The 19,947-nt window shown below is 43.5% G+C and overlaps 1 protein-coding gene across 5 annotated transcripts in view; it reads right to left on the minus strand.

Annotated features, from left to right (window-relative positions):
- NINL (ninein like) overlaps window positions 1–19,947 on the minus strand; it is a 118,356-nt gene that overhangs the window by 95,143 nt on the left and 3,266 nt on the right. For 3 of the 5 annotated variants that reach the window (XM_083175977.1, XM_083175974.1, XM_083175978.1), the window contains exon 2: window positions 18,957–19,025. The exons of the other annotated variants lie outside the window; for them this stretch is intronic. The gene's annotated coding sequence lies outside the window, so the exon portion shown is untranslated. The remainder of the gene's footprint in view (window positions 1–18,956; window positions 19,026–19,947) is intronic. 5 annotated transcript variants of the gene reach the window in all.

The raw sequence follows: 19,947 nt of genomic DNA on the forward strand, positions 1-19,947 counted from the left end.
TTCACCTCTTCTTTTTGTTTGTGTTATAGAGCTCTTCGCTGTATCCATCAGGCAAAATCAAGAGATCAGAGGGATCACCGCACCGGGTCCAAACCACCCAGAGGCCAAGTGTTCGCAGTACATGGATGACGTCACGGTGTTCTGCGCAGACCAGAGATCGGTGACGGCACTCGTCCAGACCTGCGAAAACTTCGGCCGTGCTTCAGGAGCAAGGGTCAACCTTGGGAAGTCAGAGGCTATGCTCTTCGGAAAGTGGCACCTGTCATCCTCCACTCCATTCCCATTCACGGTAAAACCAGACCTCATCAAGATCCTTGGTGTCTGGTTCGGGGGAGATGGAGCGGCCCTGAAGTGCTGGGATGAAAGACTTGCGACAATGCGTCAGAAACTGGGATTGTGGAGTCTCAGAGACCTTACCATCGAAGGGAAAACACTTGTGCTGCGGAATGAGATTCTTCCTGTTCTTCAGTACACCGCCCAGGCCTGGCCACCTCTGGCGGCGATCTGCAAGGCCATCACACGGGCTGTTTTCCACTTCATCTGGGGCTCCAAAATGGACAGAGTCAAGCGGATTGTTATGTACAAAGATCCCCTCAAAGGTGGCAAAGGCATTCCAGACATTCCAACTATGCTGAGAGCCTTCTTTGCATGTAACTGTATCCGCAGAACTTTGATTGACAATTGTGCCGGCTCTGCGGGGAACTCCATGTCCCGCTTCTTCCTCCTACCTATGTGGAGGACCCTTAAATGGGACAAGTGGGACAGCTCCATCCCTTACAACTGGACTACTCCATGGTTCTACCTGGATGTGTCCAAGTTTGTGAGGGAGCACCAACTGGAGGGATTGAAACCCGACTTGTGGAAACCTAAAAATGTCCACAAGCTCATCAGAGCCAAAGACGTCATGGAACCGATTTCAGGGCTCCCTTCAGCAACTGCCAAGTTTGTCTGGGAGTATGTGGCCTCCAAAAGGCTCACAAATAGACATAAAGACATGTCATGGATGGCAATTCAGGGCGGCTTGCCTCACCGGTCATTCATGCACTCCCGAAACTTGTGTAGGTATAGACATTGTCCCTGGTGCTTTGTGCATGAAGAAACCTCCATGCACATCTTCTGGGACTGCACCTACGCACAGTTGTTGTTGGATGCCCTAGAGACTGAATTCAAGGACTCCGTGCCCAGGAACTGTCTTTCATACCTTTCGGTACTGTATGGACTATTCCCGGGCACCCACACATATGGGGCGACCCAGGAAGCCTGGCGCCTTATAAACTGTGTTAAGGACGCTTTGTGGTTCGCCAGAAATCGTCTCATATTGCGGAGGGAGAGAATGTCCGTTCAGGACTGCCGCAGGCTGGTTCACAGCCTGCTCAGAGACTATTCCATCCGGGATAGCCCTGAGGAGGAAGAGGACTAAACCCCTTTTCTTCTGGTCCTTTCCCCTTGTTTGGACTGTTTTATAAGACTTTGGGACCGTGGCCCCTTCCCCCTCACTTCACAATGTCTGTTGTTTTGTTGATGTATTTCTATTTATTGCCCTCCCCTTATATGTGTCTGTCTGGTCAATAAAGCTTCGGGCATGTGATTCCTCCTCCCTCACCCCCTACCCTCCACACCCATAGTCTTGTATACTGTAGTGTAAATGTTACCGTTAGAATGCATAGTGCATAGTATAGTCTATAGTGTGAGTTTATCTTGTGCTGTATTTTATAATATGTACTATACTGTTTGCATGTGTACTGTGTTTTGGCTGTGCTGCGACACGGTATATGTGTGATATTTGTTATCGTCTGTTTTTTGCATTCTTTATGTACAATGAAGACCTGCTTTTTCAATCAAAAAAACTACAATGAAGGCAAACCTTCTAAAATACTAAAATTCTGCACCTATTTTTACATTTTAAACAGTATGTACCTTGCTCACAAATCACCAGTGTCAAATGGTTGGCTCCGGAATAAGATTACACTCAGGTATAAATGTAATAAAAAGATATATCATTTTTGGCGCAATCTCAGTGATCTCTCTCCACATTAAAATTCCAACTCCATTTTAAGGCCATTAAAACATCTTGTTTGGCATTTCAGTTGTCGGATTTAAAAAAAAAAAACACCACACATGCATAAGTACAGTTCTACATGAAATATACTGCATACCTTTAATAGTATGTTCACAATGTCAGCTGGTAGCACATGTGCTCACCGATAAACACGAGCAGCGTAACTTTGTTCCAATGTTTTGTTTGGTTTGTTTACCTGCATTACTTTATAATCTATGGTCATTTACTCTCCATTTACCACCACAGAAATCCTGTAGTTACACCTGATCCAGGTGACAGGCAGCTTGCATACATTTCTTTACTTAAGACGCACCTCTTACAGGACTGAAATATTTGCCCATTGTTCAGTTAAATCAAGTCAGTGCTGGCTGTGTAAATTGAAAATTGATGTTGTTGACCATGCATTAAATTTAGTTGGACACTCAACATAAGCGAGCAGTGTTGTGTATCTGAAGTGCTTACTATGAATTGGTTTCCATGTACAGATGATTTATCGATCATTATTTATAATGAATTGTACACAAGTTTTGTCTTGGGTGATGTTCCAAGGTAGAACAACAAACCCAGCAGGTAGGCAATGATGGCTGTGTCCAACAGTCAAGCAGATTTGGGCCGTTGAAGCCAGTCCGACAACAGCTGCAGCGCAACATGTGGTCTACACCTGCGAGATAACAGACTTATCCATTTAAGACAATGTTGATTGTATCCATGAGAACGGGAAGCAGCTGCACCTGTGGCTCATTAGAACCGTGCGCTACACGCCAAGCCGACAGCATCCAAACTGCAGCCGAACTGGAATGCTCTCCTGGCTACGCAGGCTTCTTGTCGGATGTAACATACTTTGAAGATTTCAACGTCATCAACAGAAAATATACAGCATGAGAAACAAAACAAAAAGAAATGTTGGGCCTTTGTTGGTAAAAAGAAGTTTAACTCTTCTATATCTAACATATACATCAACCTGTATATATCAACTCATTTACAGCTAGATCCATACAGCCACATACACAACTGTTATATACCACTGCAGGAGCTACCCAGGAGATTATAGACTGAATTATCAATAGAGTCACATCCTTATCTGAAGACAGCACGCAGTCACAATATCATATTACATTAGAGTTAAGGCCCCCATATACTTATCCAATATCATAGAAACATAGAATTTGACGGCAGATAAGAACCATTTGGCCCATCTAGTCTGCCCCTTTTTTTACCCTTCAGGTAAACTCAACCCTTTTTAATCCTTATTTCTTTGTAAGGAAATTCATATGCCTATCCCAAGCATGTTTAAATTGTTCTACTGTCTTAGCCTCTACCACCTCTGATGGGAGGCTATTCCACTTATCCACTACCCTTTCTGTGAAGTAATTCTTTCTAACATTTCCCCTGAACCTACCTCCCTCCAGGTTCAGTGCATGTCCTCGTGTTTTATTACTTGTTTTCCTTTGAAGAAAATTTCCCACCTGTACTATGTTAAAACTCTTGATATATTTGAAGATTTCTATCATGTCCCCCCTTTCCCTTCTCTGCTCCAAACTATACATGTTAAGATCTTTTAGTCTATCCAGGTAAGTTTTGTGATGTAGGCCATGAACCATTTTAGTTGCCCTTCTTTGTACACTCTCCAATGTATTTATATCCTTCTGAAGATATGGTCTCCAGAACTGGACACAGTATTCTAGATGAGGTCGTACCAATGACCTATAAAGTGGCATTATTACGTCTTTTTTTCTGCTACTGATTCCTCTCCCTATGCAACCAAGCATCTGACTAGCCTTCCTCATTGCTTTGTTACATTGCCTCCCTGCCTTCAAGTCACTTGAAATAGTGACTCCTAGATCTCTTTCCTCAGTAGTTTCCATTGTAGTACCCTTGATACTATATTGAGCCTTTGGGTTTTTGAGTCCCAAGTGCATAATTTTGCATTTTTTAGCATTAAACTGTAGTTGCCATTCTCTTGACCAATTCTCAAGTTTACTTAGATCATCAGTCATTTGATTTACACCTCCTAGTGTGTCTACTCTGTTGCATATCTTTGTATCATCTGCAAAAAGGCATACTTTCCCTTCAATACCATTTGCAATGTCACTAACAAAGATATTAAAGAGCACTGGTCCAAGTACAAATCCCTGGGGTACTCCACTGGTAACATGTCCCTCCATAGAATGCACTCCATTTACTACAACTGTCTGTTTCCTATCCTGCAACCAGGTTCTTATCCATTTAATTGTTTTATAATCCAATCCCACACTTTCAAGTTTATTTAGCAGCCTGCGATGTGGTACAGTGTCAAATGCCTTACTAAAGTCTAGATATGCCACATCTACAGCCCCCCCTTCATCTAGTATTTTGGTCACGGAGTCAAAAAAGTCAATGAGACTTGTTTGGCATGATCTCCCTGCAGTAAAACCATGCTGTTTTGGATCCTGTAAGTTGTTTAATTTAAGATATTCCACTATTCTTTCTTTTAATAGTGTTTCCATTATTTTCCCTACTACTGATGTAAGGCTCACTGGTCTGTAGTTACTTCTTCTTCTTTGCTTCCGCTTTTGTGCAGTGGAACTACATTTGCTTTTCTCCAGTCCTCTGGAACTGCACCTGTATCTAGTGACTGGTTGAATAAATCTGTTAATGGCGCTACCAACACATCTTTTAGTTCTTTTAGTATCCTTGGATGCACTCCGTCTGGCCCCATTGATTTATCCACTTTCAGTCTTGAAAGTTCTGTTAGGACTTTCTCCCTAGTAAATGTACCTCCATCTACCTTATTTTTATGAATGTCCTTGCAACTTAACTTTGTTTCCTTCCCTTCTCCTTCTATAGTGAATACAGAGCAAAAGTAATTATTTAGATGATCTGCAATTGCCTTGTCTCCCTCCACCAAATTCTCAGTGTCTGTCCGCAGTCTTATTATTCCTCCATTTGATTTTCTCCTTTCACTTAAAGGAAGTTTTGTTTCCTTTATCTACCGACTGAGCCATTTTCTCCTCAGCTTGTGCCTTGGCACGCCTGATCACTTTCTTAGCCTCTTTGCGTCTGGCAAGATACACTTCTTTGTCATTATTATTTTGAGTCTGCTTGTATGTCCTAAAGGCCATCTTTTTTGCTTTTACACTAGTTGATACCTCTTTAGTAAACCACACTGGCTTCCTTTTCCTGGTACTTTTCTTAACCCTTTTGATACAAAGGTCCGTTGCCTTTAGTATTGCACTTTTTAATTTTCTCCACCTCTCCTGCACTCCTTTCAAGTTCATCCAATCCGCTAATGAGTCGCTTAAACATCTCCCCGTTTTTGCAAAGTCAGCCTTCCTAAAATCCAACACCTTAGTTTTTGTGTGACTGGAGTTGGACCCTGCCTTCATACTAAACCATACTGCTTGATGATCACTGGATCCCAGGTTCTCACCCACATATATGTCTGATATCCTGTCACCATTTGTGAGTATTAAATCTAATATTGAGTCTTTGCGAGTAGGCTCCCTCACCAATTGCTTGAGAGAGGCTCCCTGTAGGGAATTTAGAAATTTGCCACTTGTAGATGATCTTGCAAAAGACTCCTCCCAATTCACATCAGGTAGATTAAAGTCTCCCATGATTATGACTTCTCCCTTTAAAGCCATTTTAGTGACATCAAGCAATAGGCTCCTGTCCAAATCCTGCTCCTGCCCATATCGGCCCGATTACCCCTGGCACCGATATTGGGCCCTAATCAGATGCATCTGACATTAGATCCGATGCATGGTCCCATGTGCATCGAATCGGACCCAGAGATGATAAGTGCTGCACCTATGATCTCTTCGTCGGACCCCCTGCCGGCAACAGGGAGCAGGGATCGCACGTGATACATCACTTGCAGAAGGGCCACATGCGATCCTGACACATGGGAGGGTCCTGGGCGGCTGGAGGGGGATTGTTGCTACTTCTCTGAGGGGAGAGGTTGCATAGTGTATGGGCACCTGTACACTGACCATCACCATCTTAATAATATGGGAAGTAATATATGTGGGGTGCAAGATTGAGGAGGGACATAAAGGTTTAGTTTATCAACTTTACTTTTTTTCAATATGGAGGGCTCTTTATTAATTAACTTAACATTTCGGGGTCATGATCAGTATGCTGGGAGTTGCAGATCTTACAACATTGTGATAATACACACAAAATCTATCTTGTGTCGGGGAAGCTGCCGGGGAGATCAAGGGAAATCATGACACCATCTGGATCAGAAGCTGGTTGTTCTGATGTATGGCCAGCTGAACACTCATCTCACACATCCTTATGCATATCCTTGTGGATGACAAACAAATCAGTGAGTCCGGAGCTACTATAAAGTGACACAAATGCACGCACTTACTCGCAGACAAGCCAACTGGTCCCTTTCACTGCATCTATTGAGGGAAAGGGTTCTGGACTGCACACCCTAGTTACTTATAATGGGATGTGCTACCTAGCTTTTGCTAAAGACTGGTGAGTTCTACATGAGCATTTAAAAAATTGGGACTTACATCGGCCCATATTTGGGTAGCCACCCCAGCAGGTATTGCACTGCAGCGTGAGTGCAGGCCAATTGCATGTTGGCATGTATTTTTTTTTTATTTTTATTTTTAAATATACATTTTTTTTTTTTTTTAAGCTAAAGGTTTTGTACATGGGTGTGGGGAATTGCTGCAGCTTCACCTATCTGCCAATGTGACAATGATTAATGGTGCTGAGCATCAGGAGCCAAGGCACACTGACTGCACAAGTGCAGTGCATTACTGGGAGTTGCATTACTGGGAAGTCCCATGAGACTTTGCACAAGAGGTCAGAGGCTGAGAGGTTTGTGTTAAGCTCTGATTGGTGGAGCATATCACATGCTTCTCAGGCCCATGGAGGACAGCAGCAGCAGCAGCCTCGTCATGGGAGTTTATACTGCCTTTACTCTGTGTTTTGACAGTGTAATATTCTCCCGTGCAGTTTGCAACCAGTAATGACAAGTGGGAGGGGGCCTCCCCTCTCTAAAGTGCCACTGACCTCCGAAGGCTTAATCCAGATCTGATTTTAACCCTCCCCTCCAATTATTTTATCATTGCATCCTATACGATCAATCATTACTAGCAAGTTTTTTCCCACTTCACTTAAAAAAAATAAACATTTTAAGGAATCTCTGCACTCGATCACACACACACACACACAATGGCACGTTTGCTGGTTAATAGTAAACTAGTAATTAGAAATTAGGTTTGTATTACCTAATAGATCATAGATGAAGTGAGTCTGATTTCAGCCTGTGCTTTTATATTGAGCACAAAACATGCTGTAGTTATTATTTTGTTTGTTGCCGGTTAAATGCCACAGTAACAGCTACAGGAAAAACACAATTATGCTTTCTACTTCACTACTCCTTCATGTCCCAGAACTGACCTTGGGTATGAGTGCTTGTAAAGACAGCAAGTTTTGTAGTGGCACACTGGCCCCTACAAGCACCCCTCTTTGGTGACTCTCAAATGCTATCTCAACATCTTGGACATATCCCGGATCCAAGTGAACACTATGGGCAGTATGTACTAAAAGCAAACTGCGGTAAAACCCGTTTTCTGGATTTTTACTGCATTTTCACATGCATTAAAGCACCTCCTGGCTGGGCTTCGCTGCAAGGTTACACCAGCACTAGGTGGCATAGCCCCATAGAAGCCTATGGGCTTCTCTTCGCAATGCTGCTGTGTGAAGCATCCGACACGGATCCCTCCCAGAATGCCCCACGGCCACCAGCTTCTCTGCAAATGGATTTCCCCATCAGAATGAGGAAGTCCAAGCAGCAGTGGAGATCGCTAAGGGCAGCTCTTATCAGGAGAGTTGCCCTTTGCGTTGCTCATCATGTGTCAGTACAAAAGTAATGAGCATTGGCACAATTGGCGGTAAGATGTGCATCATCGCCGGCCACTCATCTTCTGGTAATATGACAGGGGTGGACAGCTTTTCATAGTGTCCTGCTATGGAAAGCCACCCACCCCCAGAAAAAAAAAAAAATCGGAATGGTGAAAATCGCTCAGTGTGTATGCACTGAGCTATTTTCAGCCCAGAGATTTTCCCCATCATCGCTCTGCTTACACGCTGGGCAAAAACGCCCAGTGTGTATGGACCTTAGAAATCATTTAAGCTTATGAAGCACAAGCAAGCCATAGTGAGTGCATGACGTGGTTCCTGTTCGACATTCAATAGGTTGTCATGCAAGTTACTAACATTGCAAAGTTCAACAGGTCAACAGTAAAGTGGAGCGAGAGCAGAGTTAGCTGAGCAAGGCACCATGCACAAATCGTGGCGAGTGAAGAGAGCTATGCGCTAAACTAATTGGGGGTCCATGTCGATAGATATTTGAAATTTATTTAAAAGGAGAGGTTATGAAATTAATGTAATTTTCCTTTGGCTTTTTGGTACATTACGCAGTGACTAGGTAGTTTGAAAAACTCATTACCTAAGTTACCTTGGGTGCTGGTAACTACATCTACAAGTACAGTATGCATGAGGAACAGTAATGGAAGAAGTTATGTCAGAACCCGCAAAACACAAGGGGGGGGGGCTTAAATAATAGAAAATTAATAGAAAAAAAATGGAGGAAGGAGGAGCATTGAAATGCAGCAATAGCAGAGGTAAGGCAAGGCCATGAATGTGACCACCAGCTGATGGGAAACCGAACAGCGCTACTACCTAGTTTGAGCCATCAATTTAAAACAATAAAAATAAACTGTCAACCCTTATGGAGTGAATAATAAAAAAGCAGCATGTTTAATAAAGAACTGCCAAACTCATCATGAAAGCTGCCAGACTATCTGGGAAAGCTATCAGGTTATTACATTACAGACTACTGACCCATCCAAGGTGTGAAAAATGTCCTGTGTTCATGAAAAGAGTTACCAACCGTAATACAAATGTGTACCATTCCGAGGTGTAGTGTCTTTTTTTCTATATGTGTCTTATCTGCACCCCGATGCAGTGAAATCCCACTCTCAGTGAACTACAGTTGCTGGGCCGTGTGACTTTAAACAGTCACAGAAGAAGCACACTAGAAATTAGCGTGAGAAAAGCTGCAGCTGCTACATCACCCTGCATATAGATTCACCCCTATAGTCAACGACACCCCCACTACGCGTCCTCCGACCTTTTCATAACCCCACTATCCACGTCGGCGTGGAGTTGATTTTAGATAGTGTGGCGAGCGGACGCGGAATACGAGCCCGAAGCGTGGCAAGCACAGCGAGCCCCGCAAGGGGACGCAGAATACATGTAAAGTAATCTGTGTCCGCTCGCCACGCTTCGGGCTTCGGACTATCTAAAATCAACTCCACGCCGACGTGGATAGTGGGGATATGAAACAGTCGGAGGACACGTACCGCTGCGCTCGCCACGCTTTGGGTTGGCGTTCATAGTGGTGGTGGCGTTGACAATAGCGGTGCATTTAACATTGTAAGCACCCATTAGGGTGCTTGTACAATTAAAAATCGCATCACATCGCATGCCGCTATATTGCATGCGATGCTAGGAAACAAGTACCTTATTTTTAAAGTTTAATCGGAATCGTCAGAAACTGCCGTAAATTGTGGAATTTTAGGTCAATTTAGACAATTTAGCAGCCGATCCGACACTCGGAACATTGAATACCAACTGCCGAGTGTAATATAGCAAAAGTACCTTTAGTTTAAAATGTTTTTATTTGTGTGAATAATACGCACAATTTGAGCAAGAAAGATGCTCGTCGCAGCATAGTTGCCAGGAAGGGCTGTTTGGCATGACCGAAGCCACAGTGTATGAGGACACGTGTATAGTGACCCACCAGTACTGTGACCTATTTCAGCCAGGGCTTGGCATGGAGCTGCCCTACACTGCAAGGAATAAATATTCCTGCCACCCTTTATTCTTGTTTGAGGGATTACAACATTCAGGATGGTTCTACATTACATATGCTGGGACTACTACCCATATCCATTTAATTTTATTGGAACTACATCTCCCATCAGAATAATTTTCCTCAGAGTTCTATTATTCAGAATATTTAATACCATCAATATATAAGCCTGTCTCTTATAGAGCTTAGAAGGTGGAAAAAGAAAATCATTTTTTGTTTGCACCTCTATAGGACACCAACAAAAATAAGCAACGTCTTCCTAGCCCAATATCCCAGGTAGTGTTGGTCTTCAACATGGCATCTAAACCTGAGCAAATGGAATCAACTTAAGTCACAAACTCATTATGTAGGAGGAGGACAGATATTTGCTGAGCTCTAGATTTCCAATATCATCCATGTTGGTTGTACAAAATTCTATTCATTTCAGGGTGCGAGCACATGGGCTTAATGTAGAGAAATACCCCAAGGTCACACCCAAACCAGTGATCTGAGCATCGTACTAGTACACAGCCACATTCCACAGACCAGTTTATTCTAGTTCAAGTATTACTTGACAGTATTGCCATTGGGCCAGTGCCAATTCACAAATATGCCTACATTATTATTTTTATTGTGTGCAACTGCAACATGTTGTATAATGGATTGTCTCTATTCAGTGTCATTGTTTAGTTTATGTTTCGCACTGATAATGTATGATCATTGTATGTTTGCATTGACACAGCTTTTATTCCATTTCATGGTAATACTGTCATCCCTAGAGACTGAGGGGCGCATTTATCAATATAGTGCGATGCCGGCGCAGTATCATCGCATTGCGGTGTTGAAGTACACCGCCGGGATGTATCATTAGAAAGGCGCAGGGACAGGGCTCCGATAGGAGCCTGTCCCTGCGAAGCCCTAACCCGGAAGCCGGGGGGTCTGCACATGCACGGTTATGCGCTGACCCCCGCCGACCCCCTGTGACCGCCATAGGCTACAATGGGCTATCACCATCCCAGAATGGCGATAGCCCAGGGATGCGAAGCCGGGCTGCCCGATGTTAATAAATCGGGCAGCTTCGCATCCCCCATAGAAACCTATGGGGGATGCGGCCGGCGGCGGTGCAAGGGGGATCGCAGCAGGGATCGGAGATCCCTGCTGCGGTCCCCCTTTGATAAATTTAGGAGATACTTAATATTTGCAGCTAAACTCCGAAAACGGGTGTTTTCGGGGATTTAGCCCCAAATATGGTTTGATAAATGGGCCCCTGAATCCTTTACGCTTTATCTCCTACTTATCAGAGTATTGATCTCTAAAGGGATGTACACCCTGTGCAATGTACTTTCTATTTGATCCCAATCATATCGGAATCGAATGGCCCCGTGTATACATTTGATTTAGACTATATAGTACAGATCTGTACTATATAGTCTTGCCTGCACAGTCTATTTTTCTATTAGAATTCGATCTGCCGGGATCGATTCGAAAGTATATACTTATATAAGCAAAATTGAATAGAAAAATAGTTTATATGAAACCGTGTGTACGTCCTATAAGTTCTATGTCGGTTTAATATATTAGGGGGGGGGGGGGGAAACACAACTTGGGTGTTGGGTTAATATGGGGCAGTGGTGAAGTGAAAGGTGGTAACACACCAGCCAATCAGCTCCTGTCGCATACCTCCCAACATGACCCTCTCCAGGAGGGAAACAATGCTCTGTTCCTGAACTTCACTCTTAATTAATGAATGCCATCACCTGTTTTGAACAGGTTGTGATAAGAAAGGTGTTTCTCCACAGGTGATGGCAATTATACATTACCAGGGAAGAGCAGGAGCAGAGCAATGTGTCCCTCCTGGAGAGGGTCATGTTGGGAGGTATGCTGTTGCCAGGGACGTGCGGTGAGGTAAATGGCTTACTAGCCCCTGTCAAGTTCCAGAGCCAGATTTCCACACAATATAGGAGCCATGGGTACATGCCAGCATTATACACATGTGCAGCAGTATGTACTGCTGGAGATTCGCTGAGTTTTTATAAGAGATGTGCAGAAAAGGTAGCCAGGTGAGGCACTGCCTCACCTGCCATAGACTTTTTACTCCAGAGTTTTGACTATAAAAATTACTACAATAATAAAAAGAAGATTTTTTTTTTTTAGATATCCTTTGTATTTTTGACCATCTTTATGAACTCCAAACTCCGGCATATACGTTAGTATGACAGGAAAGGCTGTGCCTCACCTCACCGTACACCACTGGCTGTTGCATTTCAAATCCAGCCTGTAACTTGACAGTCAGGCTACGTCTACACATTGCATTTTGATAGGTCCCTTTTTAAAATGGGACCTGTTTTGCAGAAAGGAGCCTGCACATTTAAGGCTGCATCTACACATGATGCAGTTGAACAGGAGCTGTTTAGCAGGATGCTTACTCAAGAGGATATATACACAAGCCTGCTGCATCCTGCTAAAACGCAACGTGTAGACACAAGAAGCTGCATCCTGCTAAACAGGATCCTGCCCAACTGCATCCTGCTAAAACACAATGTGTAGACAGAGCCTTAGGAGCTGATTGACTTGTACTTTATCACTACACCAGGCTTAATATAATATTAGCCCCCATGAGAGTTACTTCCCTTATTCCCCTCAGGTGCATGGAGGGGACCAGCAGCAGACCGCCAATAGGCCATCTACAAGCTACAGTCCAAGAGAAAACTATCTCACATTCTGCACCTCAACAAATACAAAATGTTATTTCAAGAACTGCAATGTGCCAATTCCAAGGTGATTCCTGGGTTCATGCCAAACCATCTGTTTTACAGTAAGAGCCAGGAGTATGATCTACACACAGACGGTGGGAGGAGATGTACAAAGTTAACCCCAGTAATAACTGCCTCAGGGCATAAGAGCAAGGAGCGACATATGTGCAATATAATATGTTCCCAATATGATCCATGTTGCCATGGACAGAGATTAAACCTCAAATAACTTGAATCCTCTCATTTACCTACCTATTAAATTATCCAGAGCTCAGAAATTGATGTTCTTGAAAAGTAAATGACAAATTAATTTTAGAAATTATTATTAAGCTTCATGACAACACTGTTTAAGGCCAGGTAACACACTTGTCAAATTTGTATTCTTTCCAGCTCTGGACCCGAGGTGTCACTGATTGTTGATTGCATGGGGACTGACCAAGTCAAAGATTGTTCCAGGAATATTCCCCAAGCTCCAAACCACATATGACAAGGCCAGAATGGAAGGGTCCTTATTACCTCACAGTTTTTTGTTTTTTTTCATGAGGAGTGGGCAATGAGCAAAAAAAAAAAAGGGAACACTTCAGTGGCTTAGCCACCGTGCGGCAAACCCTGCAGTGGCGGAGAGACGCTGAGTGATGTGGGCGCCGGGGTCTGCGGGAGCTATGCCGCGTTCGTGGCCGGGAGCCGGGACCGACTTTTTCTGCGTCCCGGCGCTCCTAGCTTCCTCCTAGCGCCTTATGACAAAATGTCCCTCAAAAAATGGCCGCACCCTTACAGCAGACAGTATTTAGGATGCTAGAGGGGGTAGCAGCGGCCTCCTCTAGCATCCTTCAAAACGGTCTGCTGTAAGGGGGCGGCCATTTTTTGAGGAACATTTTGTCATAAGGACTCGGAGCCCGGAGGAGGCTAGGAGTGCAAAGTAGATCGCAGACAGGTAAGAGAAGGGGGGACGGAGATGGACGGACGCCACTGGAACGCTTACCTCAGCTGGAAATTACACAACATGTACAAAAGCATCTATGTATTGCAGGCTGGTATCCCAGTGACAGGAGTAGAACCATGATACCTGGTGTACCCAGTTTTTACCATGAGATCTAATGGAGCACCAGTCAAGGAGAGGATACAAAATTTGCACAGCAGCTATCAGCTCTGAATAACCCCCTCTATTATCCTAAAATATTAAATATATATAACACATCACCATTGAGACCATGTTGACACTAAACATATCACCTAGTAAAAAGATTCTTTATGCCAAGTTCATCAATCCAGTCAGCTTCTAGTACCCCTTTCAGACATGTAACCTGGGAATTTGCAGGGTCTAGTAAACCCGAAATTTCCCTCGTCTCACGCAATCATCTAACTGTGTATAGTATGTGAGTGCAGTCAGTAACGCTGCGGGATACCAAGCATCCCTCTTTGTTTAATGTAGCCCATAGGCAACAATGGCGAGTCCCATTTAATAATGGCATTAGATGCTGAGGCCAACATCAGGAGTGCTTCTCATTCTGGAGCTGGGCAAATTTCGATTTAGCTTTAACTTATGGTGGCTGCTTCTGTAACTGAAATAGGTGGAAGCAGCAGATATCTCAACTGTCTGTCGCAGTCCCTGATACATACAGGGTAGTCCCTGAAAATGACAAATCACAAATACTTTTCATTATCGTACATTGTGGGTAGTTGCGGGAATCTACATAACACATGAGATCAGGAACTTATCCCTGATCCAATGTGTTTTCACCTGATCACAAACCCATTTTCGGATGATTAAAATGGGCAATAATTGGACACCGTGGTAATGACCATCAGTCATTAATCGCAATATCTGGATAGTTTTAGCAAGTGGAAGGGCACCCAGGGAAACGCAAAGTGAACACCCTGCATCACACAAAATGACACATCGTCACAGCTGACTTTAACAATAATATGGAATCCCTGCAGGTGACCAGATGTCACCGGATTAGAACAGATAGAGTTGCAGACTGTCTGGGTTCCCAAATCCCCATTTACATTTCTGCCAAAATTGTGCTGATCTCAACAGGATATAAAAATACTTGACCAACATAATACAGCGACACGGCAAAATGACATCACAAATTCCGGCAGTTACGCTAGCCGCTACGTGGATCTTGATTGTCCCCTTGCGGGCTCGCTTCGCTTGCCACAACTTTACTAAAAGTAATACATGGTGGCGTGGACACAGGAGGGTGGCGTGGACCACGAAAATAACCCTTGCAACTCGCCATATGCTACGCAAGTTCCGTAGCATAAGCGGTGGCCGCATAGATGTGGAAGTACCGAACCGTTTCCTAACCCCCAAACGGGTGTGGATTAGCTCACAGACAATGTCTAGGTAGACAGTCATTAAGTCAACATGCACTAGGTCGACACAAACAAAAGATCGGCATGGCAATTGTCGACATGAGTTTTTTAGGGGTTTTTTGTGTCATTGTTGCATGTAGACCCCAATTAGTGTAGCATGTACTCTCACATGGATCTCTTCGCACGCCATGTGCTTCTGCTATCAGAGCTCAGCACATTTTACTGTTCCCAAATGGAATCAACGTGGATGGAAAGCATTAAATAATCTCCGCAAAAATAAGGGAAAAATGCGTGAAAAACACGAGAACCTTTTTTGGGTTGTGTCGTCTGTTTGTCAATGTCGTTTTTTGTCAATATCGACATTGTCTGTGAGCCACCTGGATACCAAAAACATACATATTTTGTGCAAAGATTTAAAGGGATATTTATCAAAGCTGGGAAAGCGATAGATACAATTGTGAAAGATTGAGTACCAGCCAATCAGCTCCTGTCGTTTTTCAAACCGCCTGTAAAATGTAAATTAGAAGCAGATTGGTTAATACTAATACTGGCCATACATTAGGCCAACATTCCTCCAATCATCCAACTAGGTTGGGTGGAATAAATATATGATACTGGTTGGAAGAAAATGTAATTAGTAATTTGCTCCCAATATCTGGAAACGGATAGTAACTGTCATTCAGACAAGGTACTGTAATTGAGGGGTAGATGTATGAAGCAGTGATAAGGGAGGAGAAGTGATAAAGTGCCTGGTACGTTATCACCAGCCAATCAGCTCCAGACTGTTAAGTTACAGGCTGGGTGTAAAAAGTGACTGTTAACATCTGATTGGTCGGTGATAAAGTACCAGGCACTTAATCACTTCTCCATTATCACTGCTTCATACATCTACCCCTTAATTCTGTTTGATTTAAACAATTTGTCAAATTTCCAGGGTGCAAATTGCTAATTGTCATTTGCATCCATACAGTACCAGATTTTTAGTCTGGATAGATGGATGAAAGTTGTCCTAGATTAGTGGTTCCTAACCCTGATCCTCAAGTACCCCTGACATGTTTTTTAGGTCACCTGTGGATTTTTAAAATGTGACAGATGGTGATACACAGTGCATCAGCTGGGTAAAGCTGGTGATACATCTATGGATTTATTGTCCGATCTCGCTGGTTTGAAAACCTGGTAATGGGTAATTGATAATGGATAAGACAAATGCTGGAAAACTGACCAACGGTCATCCAGATACCTAGATATAGCGCTAGGGACCCCCAATATACAGAGAAGCCTTGACGCGGCTTGGGGGCATATCATACACCTGCGCAGGTATATGTAACCAATATCTCTGAATTCTATTATCATGTAGTGTTCAAGATTGGTTGCTAAAACTGTTCAGTGTGCCGAGGGAACCAATGTCTTGTTACTTACTAAGTATTAACCCCTCCCTTGCATGCACCTGAAAAGTTTTACTGAACTAATTTCAGCATCTACCACTATCTGTATGTATTTTGTTCTAATCAGCCAGATCTCACAATAAATCTGTAGATGTATGGCCAGCTTTACTGTCCATACATTCAGTGGGTCTCATTCAGTGGCACCCGCTGCACCGCAAAGATCCTGCACACAGACTCCTAAGCGTCTGCCCACACATTAGCATCAGGGCCGCACCCGCTGGGTCCTACCTCAGCGCCGATCAGTGGGACTGCCGGATTTCTAGTAAAACATACATTCAAATGTATGTAACACTAGAAATTCGGTCAACGGTGGCCGGAACCTGTTGTACAACCACAGGACCCGCTTGGCTGCTATGAGTGTCACGGCCCCTAGTGGTACTTTAGGACCAGCGTTGGGAACCACTGCCCTAGTGCATGGCCAGCATTAATCTATCACAATATTATCACTTGCCAAGCTTTCAGAAATCCCCTACTAGATGTGTCTTTTCTGGTATGTATAACTCTACACACCAGAAGACACATCTAGGGACACAATGTCTGCATGTAGTATCAGACTGGGGGATCTGGTGCTCAGCAAAGAAACCATATTATGAGTCCTCCTAACTACTGCACAGGAATACGGCTTCTCATTGAGAAAATCATTCATGTTGAGATGTAGAATAACTGTTCACTGAGTACCTGGTTATCAAAACTTGACCAATGAGCACACAACAAAACAGCAATGCTTTTAAAAGCTATATAATCTAGAATCAAATGCTATTTTATTTCTGGATTCCATTATAAATACTCCAGATGAGTTTGCAGCAATATTCACATTAATACTATAGGTACTGCAGAATTCTTGCATAATCCAGAAATCAAGAGGTTCTTGCAAGAATAAAACCTCGCAGAGCGCAGTAAGTGCAGGTGCAATAATACAAAGAAGTAAATACACCCTCCTTTCACAGACAGAACAGTATAATCCTTTTAGCCTGTGTGGTTGCCTTGGAAATGCAAGTTACATTTTGGCAGCTGGGGGTTAATTGACATTGTCTTAGGTTTAGGTTTTAACAGCCTCTCTGCCTTTTTCATCTGACCACTTGAGCGGCAAAGAATAGGAACCTAATACTACTATGCTGTCTATTGTATGCCGAGTTTCTGGTAGTTCGTTATCTAAAAGTCTTGTTTCTCTGCAACACAGTCTATCTACAATTATACACAATGAAAACACCTCAAAGTGTACAATAATATTAGCACACTTGCAATTTAAACAATACCACTCAATTGCAAAGCCTGCATAGAATGGCATATAAAACGCTACACACTTTGGTATTTATCAAAACTTTGTATAGAGATAAAATTGTGATAAAGTACCAGTCAATCACCCACAATGCGATAAATGCCAACGCTATGCACAATAACAGTATCGCTAATGATATGAGCGTGGACATCGACTACATCGTTAACGATGCGTGCTCCCACTGGTCGCTGTCAATCTCCCTTGTCCTCTGAGCATGCAGACAAATACCCCTTTTACACCAGAGGTTGGACCCGGGATATTGCCGCTCCAGTCCGGGGCAGGGCATGGTGTAAATGGGCTGAAAAAAAATAACACGGGTACTGTTCCCCGGGAATCTGACCCGGCAAATGTTCAGGGTCGGACACGGGGCTTATCCGGGGCTCAGGGTGGTGTAAATGGTCATTATCCGGGTTATTTGGTGGGTAGAGGGGCGCGAAGAGCTGATTGGTGCTTCTGCGGCTCTGGCAGATGATGTCATCTGCTGGAGACCCGCACAGGGTGCATGTAGCAGCACAGCAGCAGCGTTACCACGCTCTCTCCTTCGGCACAAATATTGGTGTTGAGATCTAGACCTCTCAGCCAAGAATTGTGCTCTCCTCCTCCAAGTGTGAAGCAAGTAGCACAGGGTGAGAAGCTGCTTCAAACTCTCAATTGCTGAAAAGTACTCTGTCTGCCATCTTTGCTGCAATGCTGGGAGCAGAACCCACTCCCTCCCTTTTCCCTTTCTTGTGACCTCATCTCAAACAGCCCAAAGGTCCATTTTTAATGACATCAGCAAGGAAAGACAGGGCTGATCCGTTTTCAGTGTGAAAGGGCCTTACCTGGGAATAACCCGGATTGAATTGCAGTGTAAATGGGGTCTGAGGCAGGGCATGCCCTGGCAATTTCCCGTGTTCGATTTCCGGGGTCCTACCCGGTATTCTGGTGTAAAAGATTAGACTACATCGTCAGGGTGTTCAGTGAGGGTCCCTGCGATGTAACTGAAAGATATAGTTCACAATATCGTTCGGGGTTTTAGCGTTATGTTATTCGTTCTGTGTCACCGCTCATATCCGTAACTATATCAGCTGTGCTGCACGTTGCATAGTGTGTGTGCAGCTTTACATTTTACACACTTTTTGAAAAATGACAGGAGCCAATTGATACTTTAGATTACAATTACAATTTTGACTTTCGCCAAGCTCATGGTAAAGTATAGATCAATGATTTTTCACTTTCAAAAACAAGATTTACTCACTGCTATATTGGTCAGTGTCCACTGCTGGCAGGTTCAGTAATAATGTACGAGTGCCAAATGTTCCAAACCCTGTGAAGAAATGACAGTCTATTTTTAGTCATTCACTAAACCCCCATATTTCTTCAGCAGGGAATCACTGGTATTTTCCTGCAAAAAAAAAAGGGCAGAAGTCACCATCAAAGTGCACCATGGCCCCTCGCTGCGCTTGGCACACTATTTTATTCACCCACCATGTGTCAGTGATGCAAGTGCCGCAGGGGGTGCTAGGAGTATCCGGTTGGTTCCCTCACAGCAAGGGGGCACGATAGAAGCCCATAGGCCTCAATAGGACAAAACCGATCAGCATATGCAATTGCTCGCGCATTCAAGCCCCAGAATATATTGAATTCCATGATTGGTGTATATGCGGAATTAAACCAACACTATGAAAATGGCTGGTTGGTACTATATCTCTCACAATTTTATCACTCTCCATGCTTTCATAAATACCCTCATTCCTCAGAGGCCATTGCTGTAGAAGCTATTAGATGGCCAGTTAATTTACACCAGTTCTTAACACTGAAGAAAACGTTGTAGTGTTCACTGCCATGAACAATGGAGCCAGACTTTGCATCACACAAAATTCTACATTAGTCTCACCAGCTGGTTATTAAAAATAATGTGGAATTACTGCAGGTGACCAGATGGCGTCAGATTACAAAGGCTATAATATCAGACTGTCTGGGCTCACAAATCCTTTTTTCCCAAAACTGTGCCGATCTCAAGAAGGAGCAAAATATTATACAATGGTATGTAACTATAAGTGTCAACTTCAGGTTTCGTAGTAAAAATAAACCACAATAAACCAACATTTAAATATGTATAAATAGCAAATTATACCGAGGTCTCGCAATCGTCAAAAGCCGGGTATTTATCAAAGCTTGCAGAGATAAAGGTCGATTAAGCAGAGCCCAACGATCAGATAGCAGCCACCCTGCCAGATTGAAGATCC

This window comes from Crinia signifera, chromosome 3 (assembly GCF_055691185.1).
Source record: "Crinia signifera chromosome 3, ASM5569118v1, whole genome shotgun sequence".
Classification (NCBI taxonomy): domain Eukaryota; kingdom Metazoa; phylum Chordata; class Amphibia; order Anura; family Myobatrachidae; genus Crinia; species Crinia signifera.